We start from the raw sequence: 8,379 nt of genomic DNA on the forward strand, positions 1-8,379 counted from the left end.
CCAAACACTAACATATGTGTAAGCGCCAATCTATTATTATTATTAATATTTAAAACAAAATTCAAAAACTTTCGTAAAAATTTCAATAATGTTCAACACTGTTAGAAAAAAAATTGTTAAATTGGAGCGCCATCTTGCACCAATTTTTGTGTTGCGCTTTGCATGCCCTAGCATTTTTGGAAAACCGAATAAGAGAATTGCAAATATCAATAAAATTAATGACATTGTTGAAAAGGTAAACTATATATCGATTGCTGAGTGGAAGATCGACCTATCTCGGCAGCCAGTTCGAAAACGGCCTATCTCAGAAAATTATTCAACAGCGCTCTTGCTCAAAAAACTTTTCAAGAACGCCCCACTTTAGAATTTCATTGAAAAACGCCTTATCTCACAATATGGTTGAAGAACGCCCTATCTCAGCTTATTTTCAATGTATTTTCGTTTGAGATAGGGCGTTTTTGAACCGAATTCTGAGATAGGGTGTTTTCAATAAAACTCTAGGTCGATAGGTCGATCTTCCACTCAGCCACCGATATATATGATATGACGAATAATGAAGAGTGGAAAAAAGTATTTCAAAATACAAAGTACAAATACATGTTTTGTATTTTGTTTGTGTATTTTAAATACTTGTATTTGAAATACTTAACATCTCTGGGCAAAAGCACAAGTGCATTTCTTCCATGAAAAAACTTCTCATAACTTAATACCAAGCCACACTTAGAGCCGGTTCTTCAAAGTCTGGTATCACTATCTCCCAGTTAAACATAATTATGTTAATAATCGACGATTTCGACATCATGCATATAACATGTGATCGATAAAGTAGTCGTTGTATTTAACCGGAGCTTCTACCTCCGATTTGTGTTAACCAGACATTGAACAACCGGCCCTTACTAAACATGTCGCACACCGTCTTCAAAAGCGTCGCAACTCAAAATTACACGTGCGTCAGAAAATGCGAAAAACTATTTCTAAGCACATGATAATCATATGGGCTAAGGTGACTTTACCTTAGGTTTTTTTTAAACAAATTATAACAAAAATTTGCTCCAGCTTTTGCTAAAAGGTAAATAAAAGGTCTTTGTAAATTTTTAAGTTGTGACTCTTTTGAAGACGGTGTCCAATGTGTGCGCTAAAAATGTATTATATTTTATTTATGACCGCAATGTTTTAGATTAGGGAGCGCAATTTGTCTACTGCTTCGGTTTTTTTTTTATAAAAGTCACGCAGTCATGGCAATTTTAATAGCTGTATTAATTGCAGTTGATAAACATTTTAAAAATATAAATCATATTATTGAATTTTCTTATCCACAATTTATAATCGAATAAGTTAATAATTGGACGTTGTTACATGCTAAAACTAGTAGGACAACTGAGTTATCTATTAAAAATATAGAGTTAATTACTAAAAATGTGAACACACGTACATATGTATGTATGTATACATATGTATACACATTCTATGTACCAGGGATGTTGCGAATATATGCATTCGCATTCGTTATGCGAATGATTCTCATCATTTTACACATTCGCATTCGACATTCGCATCACCCTAATATTGTCGAAATGGCTCTAACAGCCCGATTCTGTGCACTTGATAAATACAACACTTCTATAATTTGTAAGTTTTTTATTATTTATCAAGAATTGAAATTCTAACACAGAAATCAAGGTATTGGCCCAATGCACGCTTGCTTTGCTTGCTTTGCTTACTTTAGTTTGCTTTGCTTTACTTTGAAGGAAGTGAAGTAAAGCTGCCACTAGGCCAACTTTCATACATTTTAGTAGATTTTAAAAATTGTTTGACAGTTCTCAAAGCCAAGCAAGCAAAGCAAGCGTGCATTGGGCCAATACCTTCAGAAGCTCTTTTCTTGATTTGATAAATGATCAAGATTGGAAATGCTACTGACAAGTGTTTACAACTTGAAATTTCATATGAAAATTATAAATTTTGTTTATTAAACAATTTGTTTCTATCATTTAAACACTGCGCCTGCGACACACAGAATTTATAGCCGACATCTCTACCTACTCGGCTACGGCAGTCAAAAGCTGTTTTGCTTTTAAATTCATATTTTTCATATGTGACAATGAAATCAGTTCCCCTCTTGTGGAAATCGTAGAGTTTTTTATTTAATAAATATTGACACAGAATGCGATGGGAGCTTTTACTTGATAAAAAACTTGAAAAAATTTCTTTACATATAATTAATCAAGAAAACACAGAATTGGGCGGTAAGTCTGTCTAATCAGGGTGCGGACAATAACCGGCTTTTAGCTTCGGCGCTAAACGGTTAAGTAGTATATCAAGCAACATTGATGGGCATACAACAAGTACTGCTAAAAGTCTTATAAGCAACCTAGATATAATTTATATTCCTCCAGCGAAAGCGAAGGATGTAGAATCTGGAAACATTAAAAAATGTTCACATTTAAAGCTCAATTGAATGCTTATCTTAAAGAAAAACGAGCTCATCTCGATGAAAATCCTCTCGATTGGTTTAAAACTAAACCGAAATACGACAAATTGACAGATCTGGCCCGCAAATATTTGAGCGCTCCACCCGCCAGCGTTCCAAGTGAGCAATTGTTCAGTGCAGCCGGCCATATATACGAGCCTCTAAGAAATCGCCTCATGGGAGAAAAAGCAGCAAAATTACTTATTTAAAATATAATATGCCCCTTTTAAACTTCGACTACTACATGCATAGGTTAAGCACTCGTTCAATGTTCTAATAATTTAAAAAAAATTTTAGTAATAAAAACGATGACTAAGTTGATTATAATGATTGATTTAATGTTATTCCCTATATTTACATTCGCATCCCGAACATTCCCATTCGCATTCGCACTCGCGAATGTGAAAAATATGACATTCGAAACATCCCTAGTATGTACATATGTACACGCTCGGAATGTTAATCTCGGGATCCCGGACTTTTTAAGGTCTCAAAAATCCCGGGATTCATGGCAAGTAATCCCAGGATTTTCGGGATTTGAAATTTTCACTGATGGCAATAATATAAACTCCTTTTCTTGACCAGTATTGGCTATATTTCTGTTTTTATTTAATAATTAATATTTTTATAAACGTGTAGCTCATTATACATATAAGGGGCTGTCCATAAATTACGTAAGGGAGTTTTCGCCTGTTTTGAACTCCCCTCACGTAATAAATTGTAAGATTTAATTAATCCCCCTCCCCCGCTGCAGATCTTACGTAAGGTTAAAAATCCCCTAGACATGTTTTTTCAATTAAACATTAGAAAATATTTACTATATAATTCCATCAAACAAATTTAGGATGTATGCCTAGTAAGTCTTAAAAACTTCATTACATAGTTATACTAGTCATTCTTTGTTGTCGGTTTCTTTGGCCCACGGTCCAGCCAGCCAATCTGAAAGAGGAGTAGCCACAGGGATAACTCGTACTTCTTTTTCACTCAAAGGTATTTCATTTTCACAGTGCACTGAAATTTCTTCTTGATTCACCCACTCAACAATATCCTCTGTTTCATTTTCTGTGATGACACACAATAGCTCTCGCCCGCGTCGTGAAATTATCCTCTTTGCTCTTCGACGCTGAGGCTCAGAAAAGATCAAGTGAAGCTTTTTGTGAATGCTTAGGGGCTGTCCATATATTACGTAAGGGAGTTTTCGCCTGTTTGTGTTCGAGCTGCATTTTTCGGTTATAATAGACACCGAAGAGTAACGTTTTTTTTTAGAAAAATAGAAATATTAAAGCAAAAGTTGTAAAAAATTGTAATATCCTCCGTATTTAATGTATATTTTTCATTTCAATGCAATTTAGTACTTTAATTTTATTTTATAAAGAACAATTTTGAATAAGAATACAAGAAAAATAATATTACGTAAGAATCTACGGGACGCCCCCTCCCCCCATAAAAGAAAAAGTAAGAAAATTCTAGACCCGCACTCCCCCACAAAGGTCTTACGTAATATATGGACAGCCCCTAACACCGCACGATAGTAAATTTTATACACAAATATAAATATATTCGCGAAACCATGGACCAAATATAGTAAAATTGCATTTTTAGTTTTTCACTTTGACGTCAGTAATTCAAAAATTATTTAAAAAATTCAGAGAAATGTGCTAAGAGAAGAAGTATGGCTATAAAATTAATGAGGAGAGCCTGTAGAATTTAAATAGATCCAAGTTTCTGGTGGAGAAGGGCTGGTAAATATTGAAAATATCATTTTGAAATTTCATCCTTGAAATTTGGCAATATTTGTTTTTGAAAAAATTATATGTTAAGGGCTTATAAAAACTCGATAGCATCCTCGAATTTCGTTCTTCTAACTTTGTCAGGTAAAAAATTACCTATTCGTTTTTGTGAATCCAAAAAATTTAAATTTTTTAAATTCTAAAGAAATTTCGTATTGCATTTGTTACCCATATTTTTTATTCTAAATNGAAATTTGGCAATATTTGTTTTTGAAAAAATTATATGTTAAGGGCTTATATAAACTCGATAGCATCCTCGAATTTCGTTCTTCTAACTTTGTCAGGTAAAAAATTACCTATTCGTTTTTGTGAGTCCAAAAAATTTAAATTTTTTAAGTTCTAAAGAAATTTCGTATTGCATTTGTTACCCATATTTTTTATTCTAAATTGCATTGAATTTTTTAAATAATTTTTGGGATTAGTCATATCTTTGAAATTACAAAGTCCTTCAAAATAAATCCAGCAGTCACAGANTTTGGGATTAGTCATATCTTTGAAATTACAAAGTCCTTCAAAATAAATCCAGCAGTCACAGAAAAAAAATAAAAACGCCACTTTAAATAAAAAAGTAGGTTTCAAACCCATTTATTTATTATGTATTTCATGGTAGGAGAGCTTCTCAAACAGCATAGAAGCAATTTTTTCGATTCAAGTTGTTGAAAAGTAATGAATATCTAAATCCCGGGACTAATCCCGGAATCCCGGGATTGCGACAACGCCTTCCCGAAAATCCCGGGATCGGAAAAAGCCGAAAAATTAACATCCCTAGTACACGCATAAGTATGTTTGTGTGTATATGTGGCTAATAAAATATTGCAGTTTTTTTCCAATCAAGTCAATTAACAACGCCATAATATACATGTGTACAAACGTTCTGCCTTCTCGGGATTAGATAGTAGGGACGGAAAATAATCATTATTTTTTAATGGATTAATTATCGATAGCAATCAAACGTCAGTTGCGTTGCTAGTTGCCGAAACGATTTTACAGATGGCAACTGGCAACTCTCAACTGGCAACTGCAGTTGCCGCAAAGTGTGTATTCAGGCAACTACATTTTGATGGTTGCTGGAAAGGTTCTTGAGCATATTTAGTAACGAAAATTGAAAACACTGTCAAATATTTTAGTTTTTAATAGTTTCAACGATATTAACATTTTGCAATGTAGTTTGCATTTACAGAATATTGTAAAAATAACAACAAAACAATAACTTGAAATTTTAGTCTCGTGGAGTACGCGCTTTTGGTAAAACAAAAGCGAACACTGATTGAAAATTTGTTCCTCTATCAATTCAGGCACCTCTTTCAAAACTACCGACATATTCAAAATTGAAGTCATCGCCGTGGGACTTCCTTTTGCGAAATATCTAAGAGCTGCGGAAGCATTTAAGGAGCGGAGGTATTGAAGTTGAACGAATTCGTTCTTCTGTATATTATCTAGGGATGTCGGGAAAGCATTGAAAATATCGATATTTTGATTCGATGCATCAGATATTTTCCACTCGATGTATAAATAGTCGATGTATCGATACATCGATGTTTTTTGAAAACTGACATCTCTAGCACATCGAACAGTCATTGCAGTTTTTCAATTGTGCAAAAAAGAGAAATGAGTTTGAAGTGAAAATTAAAATGGCTCCATAAAATTCCGTTGGAAACATAATTGGTTCAATTACGGTAATTAATTTGAAATTTTGTACTCTTTTGGTAACGGGATATTTTGCTGTTAAATGATATCTGAAAAGTCCTATGCAATTCGATACATTTCCATGAATTGAGTTGAAGAAATACATCGATGTGTTTTTACCATTAACATCCCTAGTATTAAACATCATGCTACAGCTTCTTTTGGAAGTTTGGAATATGCTTTCCATCTAAACAGAAACAGATAATAAATGAAAAACCTTCAAAGCATTAACTGTTGCTTACAGTGCAGGAAGTAGCTCTAGAGTCTAGACGATTGGAATTATCCCTTAAATGTCGGCTGGTTCATGCGCTACTCCCCCTCTTCAAAAAATAATTCACTGAACTTTTATTTAAAACTTTTTATTTTCATAATTTCATTTTACGAGCACAGCTTGTTTACNTCAAAGCATTAACTGTTGCTTACAGTGCAGGAAGTAGCTCTAGAGTCTAGACGATTGGAATTATCCTTTAAATGTCGGCTGGTTCATGCGCTACTCCCCCTCTTCAAAAAATAGTTCACTGAACTTTTATTTAAAACTTTTTATTTTCATAATTTCATTTTACGAGCACAGCTTGTTTACTACCACTTGCTGGTTGCCGTACTGTAAAATTTCGATTATCGATAACTCTACAGCGACTGACGATAGTTGCTATTCGTAATACAAATTTCTTTTTCATTTGCGTTGCCAACTGGCTACCGAACCTTGGTTTTTAACCAAAAAAATCAACAAGTTGTAATCGTCGTAAAACAGTTTTAACTATGCCGACAATGATTTTTTTTCGAGTTTAGCCAATAAAGATAAAAAAGAAAATAATTAATATTTGAGTTTTATTTTTTCAATTAAGAATAACGATTATTCAAAAAAATCAAAAGCTATACCAGCGTAATTTCCGACGTATCCTTTTCAGAGGTAGCGACACCCTAATAAAAGGAATAAGTCCTAAAATTCGCAGGCCAAATTTAAAGTTGGTTGCGTCTTTATGAACCTTTGAATTTTATAAATAATCATTATTTTTAAGCGGAAAAATAAAACTTAATCATAATTATTATCTATGAGCGAAAAAATAAAACTCAATAGTAATTATTAATTTTAAGCGACAAAAATTAAAAATCATAAAAACAATCGAAACCGTTAACAGTTGGGTGAAAATTTCTCAACTGGACCTCGGATTTCAGTCAAGTTCGAATTTTTGCGTGAAAATTTGTGGGTAGAGAGGGTTATAGATGTGAAAGGGATTCTGAGATTTTTTTGAAAAAAAAATTGTTCGATCTTTTCTTTTTTTGACTTACAGCAGCGCGCACGCATCGTGAACCATGCACGCTCACCGCCCATGCGCGGAACGTGTTGACTAGAAAGCGAGTACAGAAGCAACTAACAATTGGCTCATATTTGCGACTTTTAACATAACCTTATATAATAATGATAACATTTGTGGTATTTTTAAGATATTTTTAGGTTAAGCTTGGAATGTGTTAAAATAATCTGATCAAGTCCATTTTTTTAGAGTTCACACGCAACTGTATGGTTCTAGCTTCATCAGTCAACTATAAGTATGTAAATTTTATGTCTAATAATTTTTTTTATTGGGATTGTTCAAGTGTTCAACGTCGCACAGTGGTACAGCCCCATACCTTTTTTTGGAAAAATGTCAAAAATGTCTTAAAAATGCAATAAAAAGTGCACCGATGCATATATAACTCCGAAATTTTGCCCATATGTTTGTAATAATCAGGGAACGGATTTTATGGAAATTGCATTTTTTCTGCTAAAGAGAGAGAGTATATTCGATTAAGAATGACCACGATTTAGCTTTCCCTGATTCCACATACATACACATCTGAAGTTGCCTTTTTTAAGATTCTCGCCTTTACTAACTTTAATTGTAAAGGGCAAGCCCTTATTCCTGATATTATGAAAGTGTTAAACGTTCCATATTTAAATTGGGCGCCACTTGTATCACTCACGTAGAGCGCACGTTTAGTACATTCAAGGCTTTTCTTCGCGAACATCTAATAAAAATGCTGCCAGAAAACTTCAAAATGCATCTTGTGATTTAGTGTTACTACAACTATACAGATTAAAGGTTTATGAGTTAGAAACTCGAAAGGATAAAATAGTCAAAGATTCAAAGTACAAATTTTTCATATTGGCTGCGTTTCTTTATACATTCCGGATAATCCCATTTCACAACCGGAATAAACAGAATGCGTTTGAAATATACGTTAACATATCATCAGGAACGTTCTAAAGAATAAGTAAACAAAAAAGTTTATTCCAAACATTCAGAATGAATAAAGAAATGCAGCCATAATGAAACTAGTTCATAGTTATTCTCTTTTTACTTGTAAAATAAACATTTCTAAAATAAATGTATTTTTTGATTATTTTTTGGTTTTTTCTTTATTTAGTGCCTTATTTTGCCTTCTAGTGCCTTT

The 8,379-nt window shown here is 33.2% G+C and overlaps 1 long non-coding RNA gene across 1 annotated transcript in view; it reads left to right on the forward strand.

Annotated features, from left to right (window-relative positions):
• Window positions 1-1,254: 1,254 nt before the first annotated feature.
• The window catches only part of LOC108368997 (uncharacterized), a 21,075-nt gene continuing 13,950 nt past the window's right edge, over window positions 1,255-8,379 (forward strand). Inside the window, exon 1 of the long non-coding RNA XR_001848445.1 lies at window positions 1,255-1,265. This is a non-coding gene — a long non-coding RNA (uncharacterized LOC108368997). The remainder of the gene's footprint in view (window positions 1,266-8,379) is intronic.

This window comes from Rhagoletis zephyria, unplaced genomic scaffold (genome assembly GCF_001687245.7).
Source record: "Rhagoletis zephyria isolate East Lansing unplaced genomic scaffold, Rhagoletis_zephyria_1.1 Rzeph_scaffold_03452, whole genome shotgun sequence".
Classification (NCBI taxonomy): domain Eukaryota; kingdom Metazoa; phylum Arthropoda; class Insecta; order Diptera; family Tephritidae; genus Rhagoletis; species Rhagoletis zephyria.